The sequence below is a fragment of the Humulus lupulus genome, chromosome 2 (assembly GCF_963169125.1).
Source record: "Humulus lupulus chromosome 2, drHumLupu1.1, whole genome shotgun sequence".
Taxonomy (NCBI): domain Eukaryota; kingdom Viridiplantae; phylum Streptophyta; class Magnoliopsida; order Rosales; family Cannabaceae; genus Humulus; species Humulus lupulus.
The window spans coordinates 246742233-246763275 of record NC_084794.1 but is presented as its reverse complement, the minus strand read 5'-3'; the positions used below and the strand labels follow the sequence as shown (position 1 = coordinate 246763275).

Genomic DNA, 21043 nt, shown 5'->3' with positions numbered 1-21043 from the left:
AAAGTGACAAATTGGACCTCAGGAGTAGGTCTTAATTGGCACTCACTGAATTTAGAGGCTTGGATATATTCTTTTGGGGCTTTATAGGATGGTTTGATAAGTGCTTTAATGGAACGGGTAAAAGGAGTGATGGATTTTGGGAATATTTGGTACGGGTTGATCAAGGGAAGGTTGTTGTTGGAAATCTTGTTTTCTTCAGGAACATATGATAGTTCGTAAAGAAAATCAAGTTTATTGGCTGTGGATTTACGAAAAGATGGGGAAGGAGTAAGTGACAAGGGTGATATTATAGGAGTACTAGAACTTGCAGAGCTTGTGGATGATGTTTCTTTAGCCATATTTTGAGATAGAGACTCGTCAGTAGGATAGGATGAAGTATGGCTCTGATACCCTGATACACCTGGTATATGGACAAAAAAGCAAGTTGAAGCTTGGAAGCCTATTGTTGATGCAGTTCACGCTAAAGGTGGTATCTTTTTCTGTCAGATTTTCCATGTGGGCAAAGTTTCATTTGCAGGTGCGTTTTAGAATCTGCTGTAAGCACTTAATATACAATATCATGAGATTATGAATGGAATTGTTAGGTGAGAAGTATCAAGTATGCTATGCAATATGAATATGAAAATATGCTTGTACAGACTTGTGACACTTGATTGTTAATTACCAGTAGAAAATAAGATGCAGAATTCTCTAATAGAATATATATGAACTGTTTAGGCAAATTTACTCTTTTTTTTCTTAGTGTTGCTCTGGTGCTTCTAGTCATATCCATGGATTTTCTCTTTCAATTGAACATTATTGATTCAGATGTGTCCTACCTTATTGGTGTGAACAGGTTTCCAACCAAATGGCCAAGCTCCAATATCTTCCACTGACAAGTCATTGACTCCCCAAATTCGATCAAATGGCATTGATGTCGCAGAATTCGATCCTCCAAGGCGGCTTGGCACAGATGAAATTCCTCAAATAGTCAATGATTTTAGGATAGCTGCGAGGAATGCCATGGAAGCTGGTAGATTCCTTTTTTTGATAAAGTAGAGTGTTTGTTGGAAATCAAGTAGTCAGTGATTTTATAAGTTTGTTCAAACTTTTGCAACTGACATAATTGTCTTACATGTTGAAGGCTTTGATGGAGTTCAGATCCATGGAGCTCATGGTTACCTGATTGACCAATTTTTGAAAGATGAAGTGAATGACCGAACAGATAAATACGGTGGATCTTTAGAGAATCGGTGTCGTTTTGCTCTTGAAGTGGTTGAAGCTATTGTTAATGAGATAGGTGCTGATAAAGTTGGAATTAGATTGTCACCATTTTCAAACTACATGGAATCAAATGACTCCAACCCAGAGGCTTCACATGGTGGAATCTCTTAACAAGTATGGGATCCTGCATTGCCACATGGTTGAACCAAGAATGAAAAGTCTTGGAGATATTGATGAGACCCCTCATAGTCTTGTCCCCATGAGAAAGGCTTTCAATGGTGCATTCATTGTTGCTGGGGGTTATGGCAAGGAAGATGGGAACAATGCTTTAGCTGAAAATCGTACTGATCTTGTTGCTTATGGTCGTCACTTCTTGGCCAATCCAGATTTGCCAAAGAGATTTGAGCTTAATGGCCCTCTAAATAAGTATAACAGTAGCACATTCTACTTGTCTGATCCTATTAAAGGTTATACTGATTATCCATTTCTTGAAACCACATCTTCAAGTACTCAAAATATATAGGTCCAAGCCGTGAGTGATTTCTTGTACTCAAAAAGAGCTGTAGGGACATAGAATAATTTAGTTTTGAGTACTGTAGAATGTCGATGGCTGGGATTTGGAAACAAGAAGGATTTTCATTTAAAAGAAAATTAAATGTAAAATAATTAACCTTCGTTATTTGTATGAGCACTCCATTGTCTCTCTCTTGTTTAATTAATAATTCCAAATTTCCAATATGTTTTCTCAAACGATTGGTTAAATTTTATTTAAATTATAAAACGTATGATTTTATTATTTTTAAATAATTATTATTGTAAAATATTTCAAAAATATCATATTTTAATTTGTTTAATTTTTTATTATTTTAAAATAATTATTATTGTAAAATATCTCAAAAAAATATTATTTCAATTTTTTTAATTATATATTATTTTTAAATAATTATCCTTGTAAAGTATTTCAAAAATATCATATTTTAATTTTTTTAATTATTTAAGTTAAAGTTTACAAACTACAGTTAAATATAAGAATATTCTGTTAAATATAATAATATTCCGTTAAAGTTAACATTAAAAAAAATAAAAAACCGTTAAAACCAAGAATTTCCGTTATCTACGTACTTATTAAATAGAAGAGATATATAGAAGAGATATAAACTACTGCAAAAATTGAAGGAAATTCACATCACATATATTTTTATTTTATTTTGTTTCTAGACAAAGGAAGAAAACATTAATATTTTAAGCAAAAAAATATTATCAATTAAATTTCTAATTGATCAACATAGTTATTAATGAACCACTCGTTACCAACATTTTTTACCGACCTGTGTACTAAGTGAAGATTAGAATTCTTTTTTCAAGTTAAGAGTTATTTTGTAAAATTCTTAAATAATTTGTGTGTTTTGTAAATTATAATTGAAAGTAGTGGGAGATTAAAAAATAATATTATAATGTTTGATAATTTCAGGAGTTTGTTGATATAAAGATACTAAAATAAAGAACATCTGAACAAAAATCTGATAAATATAAGAATACAGGTAAAAAAAAAATGTAGAATACTTTGCTTAGTTTTATTTAGAAATGTATGGATTTATTTTTATTATTATTTTTAATTTTCATTTATATTTTAATTAAATAAATAAATAATGTCATATATTATAAAAAAAAATCACATAAACATATTAACAAATAATAAGGTCAAAACATTGTGTACAGTTTAAAAAATAATAATAGGATCATTTTTATTTATTTATTTTTTAAAAAAATTTGTTAAACCAAGAATTTGTTAGAAATACACTTTTTTATATATAAAGATATGGTGCTATTTAGTTTTTAAGTAAATTATTTTATGTTGTTTATTAGTTTGAAATTTAGTGTTCATTATAGTGTAAATTTTGGTATTTTTTGTGTTTTGATTTAAATATTATATATGGTGATTCTAGTTTAAAAATGAAATACTTCCTTTTTCTAATTTTTTATTAAAAATATATTCAATACAATAAAAATATTGAAAAATTCTAAATTAAAACTATGAATTTAAAAAGTTTATTTCATCAAATTTTAAATATTTAATTTAAAAAAAATTAAACCCAGCAAAATGTTATATATAAATATATATTATTTAATTAATAATTAGAGCAATTAAAATAAATAACTTCTCATTAAAAAAAACTAAACAACAAAATAAAAAAATATGTATATTTATGTCTTATGTCATTATTACATATATATTTGGATAAACAAAATACATTAAATGACAATAAATAATCAATAAAAGAAATAAAAGAATAAATTTAAGTACATAATTATTTTTCAAGAGTAGTTTTATAAACATAATTGATAGAGTAATTTAAATACCTTAATATGAAATTTTAAAATATTTGATGAAAAATTATTATGGCTCATTTAATCATTTTTATTTTCAATATATTTACCTTATTTTTATATTTTTTAAAATTTAGTTACCTTGTTTAGATGAATTTAAAACTAACAGTGTTAGAAAATAACAAAAAAAATGTGTTAAATCTAACAAAAACCAATAATTTCTGTTAAACTCATATTTATAATATATAAAGATATATAAAAATAACAAAATTAAAAATGTTATACCCAGATTTCGAGACCAGAAATATTGACCTCAAAAGCTGGACTAGTTAAGTATGAACTCGAGATATATAAAACACATGTTTAAGGTCCAGTTGTAAAACCTCTGAAGCAAGATGGCAATCTTGAAGACACGTAACCTCGAGATTCTTTCCAGGCTCGAAAGGGCATAGCATCAGGATACATCCGTTACCAAGTGCCTTCAGATCGAGTAGTCCGAGCTTAAAGACTGCAGGCTCGAAACATGACAGCCTCGATAGAATCTATCTGCTCCGAGTAGGTCTAAGAATAAGACAGCCAGTTCGTAACTTGTCCGTAAACCTTGACCGACACGATGTTGGTTGCTGACTTTGAAGATTCGATGAGTCATCTGATGTAACACATTTTGTACGTTTAAAGATGTTTATTGTTGTAACATCCCAACATTAAAGGGATATTAACAAGTTTGTTATCGTTCCCGGGTCTTCAGGGGACGTTTCCTTGTATATAGGAGTTACAGAATTTAATGTAATTACTTCGATTAATATGCAGAAGTATCTTCCCGAAATATGTGGGAATGAACTCTGAAACCTCCCTATAAATAGAGAGGTCATGAACACTTGTAAAGGACAGATCTTTTGATATCTCGAGAAAAAACTCTAGCTAATTCATCTCTGAAGGATTTCCAGAAAACTCCAAGTCTTAATAACAAAGACTCGTGGACTAGGCAGATTCAATTGCTGAACCACGTAAAAACCTTGTTGTTCCACCATATTATTCATTCGCACCATAGCTCATATTGTTTAATTGCTCTACATTTTAAATTGACGAAAAACGACATCAACAGTTTGGTTCTTTCATTGAGAGCATTAAGCAATACGATTCTGAGTCTAGTCATTCGAAGAAGCCTCCATGATCATCTATGGCCGCAAATAATCTTAATATTCCTAAAGAAGAAGTTAGTTATTCGCAACGCCCTAGGAAACAGCCGATGATGAATCCAGACCCAAAGGAGAGAAGTGAATCCTCTGACTCTCGAGGACCTCCTGCACCACCGGCCCCCAGGGACGACGAGGACCATGTACTATAATCTTGAGCGATATGTCCCCATTGTGGAACTCAAAAACTGACAGTTGAGAAAGCAGTTGGCGGAGATCAAGAAGCATAACGAGGAGCTAGCTAGATTGGTTGCGGAGGCACAGGCGGCTCAGCCCCAACCTTCGCCTGAGGTCCGGGCCCCACCTCTGCGGGACGTTCATGTTCCTCCCCGCAGGCCTCGTGGGCAACCTTGCAAAAATGCTGCCACAAGAAGAATGGAGCAACCTCCGCCACCGACAGAACAGCTTGTTCCCACAAGGCTCTGAAGGAACACCCGGGCTAGAGCTCCTGTTAACTCGACTGTCGAGTTACCAGCTGAAACTAGGAATAACCGAGCCCCCGCAGCAGCTCGGACTCAGAATCCTGGTAATGCGCAGAATGTTCCCAAGCCCGCACAAGCGAACTCGGGACCTTCCAAACCTCGATATGGGTGGCAGTCACCATCACCCATACGACACCCTCCGTCACCAATAAGATATCCCTCACCGCCTCGGAGAAACACACATCCGACCCAGGGTGATAGGGAAAGGCAGGCTGGATGGAAGCAGTGGAATGGAGAAACTACTAGAGAACGGAGAGGCGCCTAACCAGTGACAAGCCAAATGTCTTGGTCTCACACTATAGAGACGAGACAACCTGAAAGGAATCCATCTCGAAACAACCATGCAACGAGCCTTGCCAGCGAAGGCTCAGGAGACACCAGATCAGTCAGTATGTATGATCAAGGACATAGAAATACTGGGAACCAAAGTGACCACCCTGACTTACGGGAACACCTGAATCAAAATCAGGGTAGCAATAACCCCTCAAACCTAGACCTGAGAGATCGCCTATATGGGCGCAAGGATCCCATGCGAAGGCCCCCCATGGATCCAGGAGAGACCCCCCGTGGATCCAGTCTAGGAGAGAATTGACCAACTAGAAAGAGCATTTATACTCTTACAGAATGAGCGAGGTCCGGATCAGGACGAAGAGTCTGATGAGGACCTCGAGCCATTTGCTCCCCACATTTCTAGCACTCCATTTCCTCAGGGGTTTCAGATTCCTCATGTCCCACCTTTTGAAGGGAAATCCGACCCGTATAGTCACTTAAGTACGTTTAACACTATTATGAGAGCAAGTAATGTGGGTTACGAGCTCAGATGCTTGCTATTTCCAGCTTCGCTTACAGGACCGGCAAAAAACTGGTTTGAAAAATATAAGAGGCATTCAATTACTTCTTGGGATCAGTTGTCGGGAGATTTCAAGAAGAAATTTAGAGCCATGATCGGAATAAGGCTCGAGGCATCAGCCCTGACCAATGTCCGGTAACAACCAAATGAAACATTGAAGAGCTAGCTTACAAGATTCAATCTGGAAGTCGCCCGAGCTCATGATGTAGACAACAGTGGTCATTTAATGGCCGTTCGAGCTGGGGTATTGCTGGGAAGTCCCCTCTGGAGAGATATGCAGATGAAGCCTGTGAGGTCCATAACCGAGTTTAATCGACGAGCTCAGAGGTTTGTCAATGTAGAAGAGGCGAGGTCAACGCTTAATATGACCTCTCAGCCCATAACTACAACAACAAATGCAAACTCTACCTCGACCTCGACGGACCCATCAACCTCGAAACCCCCTGTAGAAAACCCTTCCAAAAGAAAAAAGAATGAAGGAAGTAACCCCGAGGCGGAAGGGGGAAAGAAGAAGAAACGGGAAAGATATTTTTCCGTGTACAAAGTGTACACTGAGCTCAACGAGTCTCGGGAGAATATTTACCTGGCTAATGAAAACCAGGTCCCTTTCAGACGTCCAGACCCCATGAGAAACCAAAAATCCAAGAGAGACTCCAGTAAATACTGTAGATTTCACAGAGATACTGGACACACTACTGATGAGTGCAGGAAATTGAAGGGCGAGATCGAAGGTCTGATCTCGAGAGGATACTTCAGGCAGTATGACAGGAACCAGAACAATAATCAGGCTTCTACTAGCCAGAGAACAGCTGCGCTACCGCTTGCCCAAAACAACAATTCCCGAGCAAGGGAAGACGAGAGACCCCCTCCGATTGATGGAGAAGATGTCGTAACCATCTCGGGCGGGCCTTATCTCGTAGGATCAGGCAAGAACGCCCAAAAGTGATACGTGAATGAGCTAAAAACTAGCGACAGGCCCCCTTATGAACCCAAACCCAGAGCTTCGAAAAACCAAAGGGTTGAATCTCAACCTATAACCTTTACTAAGGACGATGCGTCCCATGTCCAATTTCCTCACAACAACCCACTGGTCATCACTCTTCAGCTCGTGAACAAGAGGGTTCACCGAGTTCTTATTGATAATGGGAGCTCAGTGAACATTCTCTATAAGGCCACCTTAGAAAAGATGGGACTCACGCTTCGTGACCTAAAGGCCTGTGCAACGACGTTGTATGGTTTTTCAGGAGAAGGGATTGCCTGTATGGGGTCCATCAAACTCCCTGTGACCTTGGGAGACTTCCCAGTCTCAACAACCAAGATGATGGAATTTGTAGTAGTGGACCTACCATCGGCCTACAACGTACTGCTTGGGAGACCCACCCTAATAGGGCTGGGGGAAATTTCATTTGTGAGGCATTTAACCATCAAGTTCTTGACTTCTAGTGGCATCGGGACATTGAATGGAGACCAGCTAGCTAGGAGGGAATGCTATAGCATTTCCATTAGAGGAAAGAAGCAGATGAACGCTCAAACGCTCGTCATTGTTCAGAATAAGGACGGGACAGTCTTTGAAATAGGCGAAGAAATTGATCCAAGAATATAGGATAGATCTGACCTCGAGCCATTGGAGGAGCTCGAAGAGGTCAGGCTCGAAGAAGCAGACCCCCCGAAAACAGTAAAGGTAGGGAAAATCCTTCCCGAAGAAACGAAATAGCAATTAATTTTCTTTTTAAAAAAGAACCAGGATGTCTTCGCATGGTCACATTCGGACATGATAGGGATAAGTCCGAATATGGTGAGCCACACATTGAATATCGACAAAAGCTTCCCTCCGAAGCAGCAAAAGCGAAGACTACTGGATGACGACAGGAAAAAGGCCCTTAAAGAGGAAGTCGACAAGTTGAAAGCAAACTGATTCATCAAGGATGCTTTTTACCCCGATTGGGTGGCCAACCCGGTGCTAGTCTCGAAGCCTAACGGGACATGGCAGACCTGTGTTGATTACTCGGACCTCAATAAGGCCTGTCCTAAGGACTGCTTCCCTTTACCTTGGATCGACTGGCTCGTGGATGCCACGGCAGGGCATGGACTAATGTCATTCACGGACACCTATTCTGGATATAACCAGATTCCCATGCATGCCCCTAACCAAGAGCATACGAGTTTTGTAACAGACAAAGGGCTGTATTGCTACAACGTCATGCCATTCGGGCTCAAGAATGCTGGAGCCACTTACCAGTGATTCTTAAACATGATGTTCTTTGAACAGATAGGTAATAACATGGAAGTTTATGCTGACGATATGTTAGTTAAATCTCAACATAACAATAACCATGTTGATGACCTCGAAGAATGCTTCGCCATGTTACAGAGATATACCATGAAGCTCAACCCTCAGAAGTGCTCTTTTGGAGTATCTTCGGGAAAATTCCTAGGCTTCATTGTAAATGCCCGGGGAATAGAAGCAAATCCAGACAAGATCCAGGCTCTAATTGATATGCCCTCACCTCGGAAGCATAACGATATCCAAAGTTTGACTGGCAAGATGGCGGCGCTAAGTAGATTTATCTCGAAATCTACAGACCGTTGTCTTCCATTTTTCAGCCTTTTGAGGGGAGGCAAGAAGTTCGAGTGGATGGAGGAATGCGAGTTAGCTTTTTAGGAGCTCAAGAAGCATCTCTCAGAACCCCCCATCTTGTCAAAACCCATCACAGGAGAAGTTCTATACCTATACCTTGCTACGACCGAGCACGCCATTAGCGTGGTACTCGTACGAGAAGAACAGAAAGTGCAAAGGCTTGTGTATTATGTCAGTAAAAGGTTACTGGGGGCAGAATCAAGATATCCCTTGATGGAGAAGTTAGCTCTCAACCTAATCCACTCATCTCGAAAGCTTCGACCTTATTTCCAGGCACACCCCATCCTTGTACTAACCGATCAACCACTAAGGCAAGTCTTTTCCAAGCCAGAAGCCTCAGGTAGATTGCTGAAATGGGTCGTTGAACTCGGATAGTTTGAAATCACTTATCATTTGAGGGCGACCATAAAAACACAGGCCCCGACAGATTTCATAGTGGAATGCACTGGAGTGACGAACGATGAAGTTATAACCCCGGCCCGCGAGCTGTGGAAACTTTACGTTGACGGGTCTTCCAATGAGAATGGATCGGGAGCAGGTGTAATTCTGATCACCCCAGCAGGAAGTCGATTTCACTCTGCCTTGAGATTTGACTTCGACGCATTGAATAACGAAGCCGAATACGAGGCCCTACTGGCGAGGCTCTGTATGGCCAAGGAACTCAAAGCCAAAGCGATACATTGCTACAGTGACTCCCAGCTGGTGGTTAATCAAATTTTAGGAGAGTACCTGGCTCGTTGTACGAGAATGGTTGCATATTTAGAAAAGGCAAAATCTGCACTGGAGCATTTCGAGTTCTATGCGATAGAACAGGTCCCCCGGGAACAGAACTCGAACTCAGATGCCTTAGCCAGTCTTGCTACCTCTACCGAGGCTGACGAACTAAATGTCGTGCCAATCAAACATTTCACGATGCCCAGTATTATCGAGCCTGAGCAGGAAGATGTTTGCATGATCAATTCCGAGCTGACCTAGATGACTCCGATAGTTGAATACCTTGAAACTGGCACTCTCCCAGAAGAACAGACCAAGGCTCGAAAACTGATGTATCAGATCCCCATGTATACCATTATAGATGGAAATCTATACAGAAGAGGATATTCCATGTCGCTACTCCGATGTGTGACCCCACCCGAGGCTAAGAAGATCCTAGAGGAAATTCATGAAGGATTCTGTGGAGACCATACTGGGGGGCATAGTCTATCCAAGAAGATCATACGCCAGGGATACTTCTGGCCTACCATCAAAACAGAGTCATTCGACTACGTCAAGAAGTGTGATAAGTGCCAACGGTTCGCCACAATTCCTCAAGCTCCTCCCTCCAAGCTAACTATGATGACCTCCCCATGGCCATTTGCGGTCTGGGGAATCGACCTCATAGGCTCATTGTCGACTGGGAAAGGTGGAGTGAAATACGCAGTATTCACCGTAGATTACTTCACAAAGTGGACCGAAGCTGAACCTTTGGCGAAAATCACCTCGAAGAAAGTCCTCGACTTCGTAGTGAAGAACATCATATGTCAATATGGGATGCCAAGGAAGATTGTGTCCGATAACGGTACTCAATTCGACAGCGATCTATTTACCAACTTTTGCGAAAAAATGGGATAATAAAGAGCTTCTCATCTGTGGCCCATCCCTAGGCGAATGCCCAGGTCGAAGTTGTAAATAAAACCCTGAAGAGTTCGCTAAAGAAAAAGTTGGAAGAAGCTAAAGAAAAATGGCCTGAAGAGTTGCCCCAAGTTCTATGGGCATATAGAACCATGACCCGTACTTCAACAGGGCATACCCCATTTTCTTTGGCATATGGTTGTGAGGCTACGTTGCCAATCGAGGTCGAAATTCCCACAATTCGAGCCCTCACTTATGACCAAGCCTCGAACCAATCCCAGCTCAAAGAAAGTCTGGACCTGATTGGAGAAAGAAGGAACGAAGCTTAGCTAAAAAATACTGCATACCAATAGCGAGCTACCCAGTACTTCAACAAAAGAGTTCGAGATAGAAAATTCGGCGTAGGAGATTTGGTGTTGAGGCGCGTATTCTTGGCGACACGGGATCCAGCAGCTGGCGTGCTCGGGCCAAATTGGGAAGGACCTTATCAGATAGAATCAGTCATCCGACCTGGCATATACAAGTTGGCAAGATTGAATGGAAATTTGGTACCACGAGCATGGAATGGAAAACACCTACGACCTTACTATCAATAGTGTAGGAATGATGTTGCCTATAACCATGCTTGTTTGTCTGTACTATTTTCCTATTATTGAATTACTTGAATAAATTTTGATTTCACTCTAATATGTAGTATCTTTTTTTTTTTTTTTTTGCAATCTCTCTTAATTGAATAACCTATGGTCACACTCATAGGATATTAAGGGGTATTAGTGGTACATATACCATCAGCTTTAAAAAAAAATAGCATATGCGAAAAATATACAAGTGTTTGGATATAACCAAATGCGCGAACTAAAATAGTTTGGATATAACCAAACTATCAAAAACATACAAATGATTGGATATAACCAAATGCGCGAGATAAAAATGTTTGGATGTAACCAAATATGCGAACTAGATGAAAAATATAAGTGTATGGATTACAAACCAAGCACGACCTTAATAGGTTTGGAACAAACCAGCTAAAACTAATCAACGGTAAGTTGGAACATAAACCCACTTCGCGCTAAGTCGAGATCGAGGCTGGAGTATCTTGCAAAATGATAGTTTCGACCTCATATCCTTGGGGAGCTACCCGAGGACGAGAAAAAGTAAGATATAACTAAACCATTTGCATTACACACCATACAAGTACTTTCGGGTGCATGGTAAAAGTAATCTCTGACCTTGATAAATAACGAGGTCGAATACAGATATTTTGAGCAAACTGTGCATAAATGTATTGAACCTCGAGCTTAAATCCACCTTATGTTTGTATGAATAAACATGCATATATGACACTTTAATATAAAATGCGCAAAATATTTCGACCCAAGAAATGTAAAGCAAATATATTAAAATAAAGTCGAGAATGGTATTTCATATATCATAAGCTCTTCCACGAGCTATAGAATTGTCTTGGCCCCGGGGGCATAAAAAATAAAAAATCAAACACAAAGACTATTACAAGAAATTCAGAGGGGCGTAGCCCCGAGGCGAGATTTAAGAAGAAGGAGCATTCTCCTTGGCCTTCTCAGTATCTTCCTTGGCCTTCTCAGCATCAGCATCATCTCTGGCTCCCTCTGCCTCATCCCGAGCAGCCTCCTCCTCATCAAGCCGAACTTGCCATTTAGCCACAAGCTTTGCTTCAAGAGGGCCTAAGAAGCTGCTGTCGAGGGCGACATTGTTGGCCTAGATTTTATACATGGCCAGGTCGACTGCCCGATCATTCTTCTCCTTAAACTCTTCAAGAAGACGAGCCTTTTCACCCTCCATGATCTTGAAAGTGGCAGCCTTCTCTTCTTCAAGCTTGGCATTGATCTTTTAAAGCTCCGCGAGCTGGGCATTTAGTTTTTCAAGCTCGGATGTCTTGGCCTTTAGCTGCTCAGCTTCTGCCACCATCTTTGCCTTTGTGACCTTGAGCTCGTCACTTAACTTGAGTTGGAGATCCTTCGTCTCCTGAGCAAAAGACATACTCGAGTGGACCTCGCTGTTCAACTTATAATTAAGTTGAGAAGAGACAGCAAGAGTCTGGCATACGAAGAAATCAAATTAATATATGAACCAAGTATAAATACAGCTAGAAGCGAGAGAAGAAAGGTTACCGCAGTAGTAAATTCGATGCTCTTCTCGTAAAGAGTGTTGCAATCTCGAGCATTGTCCAAGAAATGCTAGCGAGGGGCGTCAAAGCTGCCAAAAATCTGCCCACCCGAGACAGAACGTCAGAGCCTAGCGTAGCCCCATGGGGTCCAGCTGCGTTGTCGATCACATACTCATCGACGTGAGTAGAAATCAAAGGCAGCTGTGTTCTTGAGGCTGAGGGTTTCTTCGGAGGTGGGCCAAGCGTGGGATGGACCTGGATTGCAGGAGGAGCGGGAGGCAAGGTCGAAGAGGACGTCTCGGCCTGAGCAGGTGGACTCAAAACTGGGCTCGGAGCAACCAGAGCTGGGGGAGGAGGCGTCTTCTCGGTCCTCTTATGGACCTTAGCAGCCCGGTCTGTTTTCCGCGACCCCCTCGGGCGCTTACTCCTTTGAGCTCCTCCGCTGGCCAGTACGTTGTCAAGTTCGGAGTCCATATCACCTGCACATTCACATCGCATTATGAGATATCCCAAAACAAAGTAAGTTGGCATGATGCAATCAAACAAGGAATGAAAAGACAAGTGGAGAGAAACCTAACTAGAACTCTCCCCCGAGCTCATGCTCGGCAACTAGGTAATTCCCCCATCTTCAGAAGAGGCGGGGGGAGTACCTTCCCTATAGGTGGAAGTCAACCTCAAAAGGTCCCTATATTCGTTAGTTCCATATTGAACGACTATTCCATCCCATACCTCGTTCAGACTATACATGGTGTCATATTTCCCGAGCCAGCTTTTGAACCTATGTACCCTCTCATCTACCCAAGACCATACATAGAAATGGTTCCTATCATCCTCACATAATATTAATCTATCGAGTTTATGCTTTAGTAGCGAGGGAGACCAAAAATCCGAGCTAAGGATGACTGTACCTCTCTCACCTGAGCTTGAGCTCGAGGCTTCATCGTTGGCCTCATTCCCCGATTGCAGACTCCTGCGAAGCTGAGCTGGAGATGGAGGCCTCGCATCTCTCCTCGGAGGAAGGTTACTGGTTAGGATAGGTACGAGCTCCCACTGGTCATACTTTTTATTGGACCAGTCAAATGTGGACTGATCCTTCTCCAAGAGGCCGCATGCTCGAAGTTTGTCTTCGTGCAGGAGATAAGAGAGGGACCTCCTGCCATAAGGGAGTTGGAGCAGATCCTCCTTATGCTCTCTCATCTCCTTGGTGGGAGTAGGACGGTGGAAGTTGGCTAGAAGAATAAACACATTTTAACTAAGCACGAGCCTAAACAAAATTTGAGCACAAAAAAAGAAAAGAAGTTTGGGATACTTATGAATTCACCTGAACGAATAGTATTGGGATGGAACTAGGCCATCTGTCTAGAAGAAGGTCTTCTTGAAGTCTGGTGGATGATTGGGAAGATCCCCGAAGATCTTCATCTCCTTGGGATAGCTTGAAAGGTAATAGAAGCCATCCCCTCCCCGAGCTCGGGAGGGATTGCTTTTCAATAAAAGAGATATAAGATCTCTTCAGACGAAGGTCCTTCCCACTTCAGCTCGTGGTAGAGCGACCTCAGGGCGGACAGAACCCTGTAAGAATTGGTATTGAGTTGGAAGGGAGCCAGCCCAACAAAATCCAAGAAGCCTTTGAAAAAGGACTTCAAAGGAAGAAGAGCTCCCACCTTCATGTGCTCCTAGCTCCAAGCTGCATACCTCAGCTTATTGTCAGGATTCCCATCTCCCGGAGCACGACAACTTTGCTCGTGAGAGGTTGGAGCTCGGAACCTCAGCAAGCCCGATAGTCCTATGCCGTGAAAGGCCAGGATGTCAGTTATCTATCCTAATGATGTGACCGAGCTCCAATAGTGCTCGGCCTCGAAGAATTCCCTCCTCGGCTGCGAGGTAGAAGGTTCTCCCATAAGCGAGAATCAAAGATCTCCCAGCTTGAATGCGACTGTCACTTTAAGCGTGGGGTTGAGAGGAATCGGTCTAGGCTCAGTGTCCGAATCTGGGTAGAGGGCGACCCTTAGTTTTTTCCTTTTTCCTTCCTCGACCTCGTTTATCTGACGTCGAAAATGATCCCGGATGTCCTCTTGCTCACACCTCAATTTGTGCTCCCGGATTAAGCGCTGGTCCCAAGTGAAAGGAGATTCGAGGCTCGGAGTTGCAGATGAATAAGGAATTACAAGCTTAAACCCCCACCACTTTCCCGAGTTCTGCGACATCTAACAAGAAAGAAAAAGGGTGAGGGCCAAGCGGACAGGAAATAATGAGATAAATAGAAGACCTAAGCTCGAATGGTCAAGGCTACAAGGCAAGCTCAATCCAAAGGATGAGGCCAATCTCAGAGCGTGTAGTCCACCGAAAGAAAAGAAGGTGGACATGTTATTGGAAATCCCGATATATCAGGGAAAAAAGGTGGCGGTTATTCAAAAAGTGATATTTTTGGGAATCGTGCATTCTTTAAAAAAAACTCTGATTTTGTACCCAATATCTTGGTGTGCAAGATATGTCCTCCGAAATTCAAAAACCAAAAGAAAGAGCCATATTCGGGTCTTTTGCGCATAAACTGGGTTTGGGACCGATAATGCTAGAACCTGAATCTATTGGTTATCAGCCAAAATGTTCTAGTATATTAAACTAATGAATGGACCAACAATATCCTAGTGCTAAAGTGCAACAGAAGCATAAACGTGCATGCAAAGATGTAGTATGAATGCAGATATAAGGGGTTAAGAGCAGGTACTTACACAATGAAGCTAGCGGGTATTGAGAAATTGAAGACCGAAGGAGTGGATGAAAAGATGATCTCACTAAGTCGAACAAGCCAATGTTGTTTTGTTTTCTTGGTTTCGAGAACATGCAAGAACCAGGGCAAATCAAAATTCTAGTTTTTCTTATTTTTTCCTCTGAAAACACAAGTGAAAGTGAAGTGGGGAAGACGATGGGGACGTATATATAGGCCCCTAAGAATGTCAAAGGCCAAGTTGATCTGAGCCGTTGGCCATATTTCATATCCAATCCAACGGTCAAGGACAAATGATTCGATGGTACCATAAAGGATGGCAGACGGATAGGCATGGGCAGGTTTCCAAGGTACTCAGGTACTTTGAGTGATCAATACCCAGCTGACGCGTGTCCACACTCGAGTATATTTGATGGTACGATTCCCAATGGAAGTAGTTCAAAAGTTTCTTTCTCATAGGATTCGAACAAATACTTTTGAGGGGGCAAAATGTTACACCCAGATTTCAAGACCAGAAATTATGAACTCGAGATATATAAAACACATGTTTAAGGTCCAATTTTAAACCTCCGAAGAAAGATGGCAATCTCGAAGACACGTAACCTCGAGATTCTTTCCAGGCTCGAAAGGGCATAGCATCGGGATACATTCGTTAGCAAGTGCCTTCAGATCGAGTAGTCCGAGCTTAAAGAGTGCAGGCTCGAAACATGACAGCCTTGATAGAATCTATCTGCTCCGAGCAGGTCTAGAAATAAGATGGCCAGTTCGTAACCTGTCCGTAAACCTTGACCGACACGATGTTGGTTGCTGACTTCGAAGATTCGATGAGTCATCTGATGTTACACATTCTGTACGTTTAAAGATGTTTATTGTTGTAACATCCCAACATTAAAGGGATATTAACAAGTTTGTTATCCGTTCCTGGGTCTTCAGGGGGACGTTTCCTTGTATATAGGAGTTATAGAATTTCATTTAATTACTTCGATTAATATGCAGAAGTATCTTCCCGAAATATGTGGGAATGAACTCTGAAACCTTCCTATAAATAAAGAGGTCATGAACACTTGTAAATGACAGATCTTTTGATATCTTGAGAAAAAACTCTGGGTAATTCATCTCTGAAGGATTTCCAGAAAACTCCAAGTCTTAATAACAGAGACTCGTGGACTACGCAGATTCAATTGCTGAACCACGTAAAAACCTTGTTGTTCCACCATATTATTCATTCGCACCATATCTCATATTGTTTAATTGCTCTATGTTTTAAGTTGACGAAAAACGGCGTCAACAAAAATATTTTAAGATCCTATAATTGAATTTTTATAAATATTTTTAATTTTAATAATCTATATAATAAATAAATACATAAAATAATTATTAATTGATTGATCCGTAGTGAAAATACTTATTTTTTTTGGTTTGTAACACAAATACCCAAGTATTTTTTACGGCATAAATACATTCTATTGTCATTTTTTGACATTCATAGGTGCCTGACTATTAAGTGCAGCTAGGTACGTACGTGGCTAGTTTTGATTGGTCTAAATCAATATTATTTTATTTAAAAAATTTATTGAAATATTAAAATACTATATAAAAAATCACATAAAATCCAAAAATCATGTAAACAAATGATTTCAAGTTTATAATAAATTAAATTAAATTATTTCAAATTCTATTTTAAAAAATCAAAGTTCGTCCTTAAACTATTCTCATAAAAATCTAAATAAAAAAATCTAATTATTATTTCTTAAATCCCTAAACCTAAGGGCATCTCTAGCATATACTTTAAAACTACATTTCCTTTATTTTAAAAACAAAAAACATGAAAAATCTCACTCCAACCGACTTCCAACTTTATCTTTATTATAAAGATATATACTGTGCACATTCAGTGTTGAAGGCAGCACTATTCCTTTAAAGGAAAACAAAATCCTACCAAAAATACCCTAAATAATTCTATTTAAATACATTTATATCTTTTTATATATATTATATGTTTTAATTATTTATTTTTATAATTATGTTTATGATTTACTTTTTTATTTTAAGATTTATATTATACTAATAAATTAAATAAATAAAAGTATACATAACATGAATAAATAACAAAAATTAAAAACCAATAACTTATCAAATTTAAAATTACAAAATTTAAAGTACGAAATGAAATTAAACATAATTAAACAACAACAACAACAATTTTATTTATAAAAGATAAAACAATAACAACAAAATAGTTCTACTACCAACATAAACTAGGATCATCACTTAATAATGTGGAAGATCATTATTAGATCCTCCTATATCATTACAATAATGACCCATGCTATTAGAAGTATGTTGAGATGCTTGGCCTTGTTGAAATATTTTTTGCAAAATCTTGATCTGTTAATTTTTAAAATTCTCACTTACGATCGATATGGAGCCATATCTAAAATAATTAAAATCTTTACCTCAAATTTTATTTTTTGCTAGATATGGAGCCATATCTAATTTTATTTTCTCATTTTGGGCTCGTAGCATTTGAATTTGATAATTTTGTTGCCTATTTGCACTACCTTTTTTGAGAATTTCAATAACTTGTCATTGTTCTTCATAGTGTCAACAATAATTGAAGTTTGCTCTTCATGTTTCCTTTTTCCTTTTGCTTTCTTTACTCCAATCGGTTGTTGAGTAGAACAACCACCAACATTCTCATCATTTATATTAAGAGAAAATGATGATAGTCCAGGAGATGCTGATATTGGAGACTCTATAGTGGGAGATTCTGATTGTGATGACACAAAAGTGACTACTTTGTCTTTGAATGTATGGTGTCACATTGTTATGATCATCTCAAAAAATTTCAATATCTTTAAGGACAGGCTAAACATGATTGAATTTAAACCCTTTTTTGTAACTCTTATCTAATACTAATAACACCTTAGCTCGAGCTAGCTACAATATAGAAGGAAGATTAATGTTATACATTTAATAAATATAAAATAAAAACAAGAAACATCTAATATATACTTACAATGTCTTGTTGGGAAGCACCACTTAGGTTTTGATCTTCAATTTTTCGAATGCATCCCCTCCGTTTGCCAACTGCAGCTATAATAAGTTGCATTCCACATTGCAAATATTTTTTTGGTCGATCTTTAGTGACGAACTCGGGTTTAGAGTTATTGTAATCATGTTCAACTTGCAACCAAAAAACTTCTCAAGACTAATTTATGCCTACAATAGGGTTTTAGGAAATATCAAGATATACATGATATAGGTGCAAATTTCTTCATGTGTGTATGAAGTAGTTCTATGTTTTCTAGCCATTTTTCTAACACAAATGGTTGAAGAGATATGTTTGAGTGAGTTTTCTATGATAGTTATAGAAGGAAAAAATGTATTCAATGGTTAAGATAGGGATAAAATCCATCCAATGGTTATGATATTGTGTAAGTGTGACAGAATTTGAAAAAGTAAGTCTGATGGTTGAGATGAGACTATAATCCATCCAATGATTATGATATAATCAGAGAGAATCCTTATCTTCTAATTTTGAATAATGTGTAAGTGTGATAAGTTTTGAAAAAGAAAATCCAATGATTGAGATGAGAGTGTAATCCATCCAATGGTTATGATATAATCAGAAAGAATTCTTATCTTCTGATTTTGAATATTGTGTAAGTGTGATAATATTTGAAAAAGTAAATCTGATGGTTGAGATGAGAGTGTTATCCATCCAATTGTTGTGATATAATCAGATAGAATCCTTATCTTCTGATTTTGAATATTGTGTAAGTGTGATAAGAATTGAAAAAGAAAATATGATGATTGAGATTAGAGTGTAATCCATCCAATGATTATGATATAATCAGAGAAAATCCTTATATTCTAATTTTGAATATTGTGTAAGTGTGATAAGATTTGAAAAAGTAAATCTGATGGTTGAGATGAGAGTGTGTAATCCATCCAATGGTTATGATATAATCAGAGAGAATCCTATCTTCTTATTTTGAATATTGTGTAAGTGTGATAAGATTTGAAAAGGTAAATCTGATGGTTGAGAAGAGGGTGTAATCCATCCAATGGTTTTAAAAAAAAATCCTTGTATTATAACTATTACCTTCAAATTATTATAAACTGCTATACTCATTTGAACTAGAACTCATTCAACTTATATATCATCAAAAATGAATTTCAATATTGGAAGCCCATATGAGTCATCATACTCTGATGGTGAAAATTATGATGATGTGATTCTAATTAATGACATTGAAGTGATTAATGCAGAAGAAGAAGCACTAATTACCATGAATGCAAACAACAACATCTGCATGGTTCGCTATCTCAATCAACTAAACAACGAGGCATTCCATGGAGGCTTAGTTCTTGGTCATAGAACTATTAGCCACAATCGTGAAAGTGCTGATCATAATTTGTTCAATGATTACTTCTCAGAGAACCCACATTATAATGATTTAATGTTTCGTCATCCATTTAGAATGTCACGAGCTTTATTTCTTCGTATTGCTAATGTTGTGACAAGTTATTACAACTATTTTGTGCAGAGAACTGATGGCATGGGCAAACTTGGATTGTCTAGTCTTCAAAAAATCAATGTTGTGTTTCGAATGTTAGCATATGGTGTAACGCCCTACTACCCAGGGACCGTTACTCTGTGCATTTTAAATAGTGCTAAACTCACTAATCGAGTCATTTGGCCATAATCGTGTAACTAAGTGTGATTAACATTTTATGGTTAAAAATTTTGGTCAAAGATACAACGTTTCACTAAAACGTTTACTGTATACATTTGGATCCCATAATATATTTTGAATGTTAATTACAATAAAAGATTTACAACCAGCAGACCTAAGCGGCAAAATAGGATTTAACCCTAGTTCCTCTTTAAAGCCTCGGTCGTGGTGGTCGAGCAGCCATATATGTACACATCGTCACCTAAGCTCTCCAACTCAAGGATGGTCCAACTTTATTTTACCTTTACCTGCATCACGTAGCACCTGTGAGCCGACACTCAGTAAGAAAACTCAAATGCATGCTAATAAGCAGATAATAATATGTCATCAAATCATAATAAGCATGCCTAGCAGTAATAACCCTATTCATGCATATAGGCAAGTCCAAATAGATGATTATGGGGTCCTGCGCCCCGTGTAGATGACTGTCAAGTCAATCTGGGGACCTGCGCCCATAATAAATGACTAATGAGTCGATCTCTGGGGACCTGCGCCCTGAATAGATGACTAATGAGTCTATCTCTAGGGACCTACGCCCTGAATAGATGACTAATGAGTCTATCTCTTGGGACCTATGCCCTAAATAGATGACTAATGAGTCTATCTCTGGGGACCTGCGCCCTAAGCCATGTGAGTTAACAGTCACCTAAGCTTTTCAGCTTTGGCTCTAAGTAACTAGCCTAAGACTAGCCAAGCGCTTTAGTTTTCTTCGACCAATAGGTCGGTCAAACATTTAATGGTCATGTTGATTAGATCTAATCATTTCGGCTCTGGGTTTAATACGCTAATGTAGCTCTTGACTCGTAAGTCAATTCCATACGACAAGCGCTCAATACCATTGCCGATCATGACTGATAAGTCAGAGCTTCACGACCTCTACTAAATACCATTGCCGTTATGTCTGATAAGTAACTGCCACTCACAAGTAAGCAATGCAACCAGGCATATATCATATGTCAAATATCCAAATATAAGGCATTCAGCATGCTTACTTAACGATCATAAAGGTAATCATAATCATGCACATTTATAAAGACTTAAGCTCTTATCAGTTCCATATTTCACATTCATGCCATGCCATAATCACATGTATCGCATGCATCACATACTGGGTGCAGTTTTCTT

General features: G+C 38.7%; 1 pseudogene; it reads left to right on the top strand.

Annotated features, from left to right (window-relative positions):
• Positions 1-256: 256 nt before the first annotated feature.
• LOC133815335 (12-oxophytodienoate reductase 2-like) lies at positions 257-1970 on the top strand (annotated as a pseudogene).
• The last annotated feature ends 19073 nt before the right edge of the window (positions 1971-21043 follow it).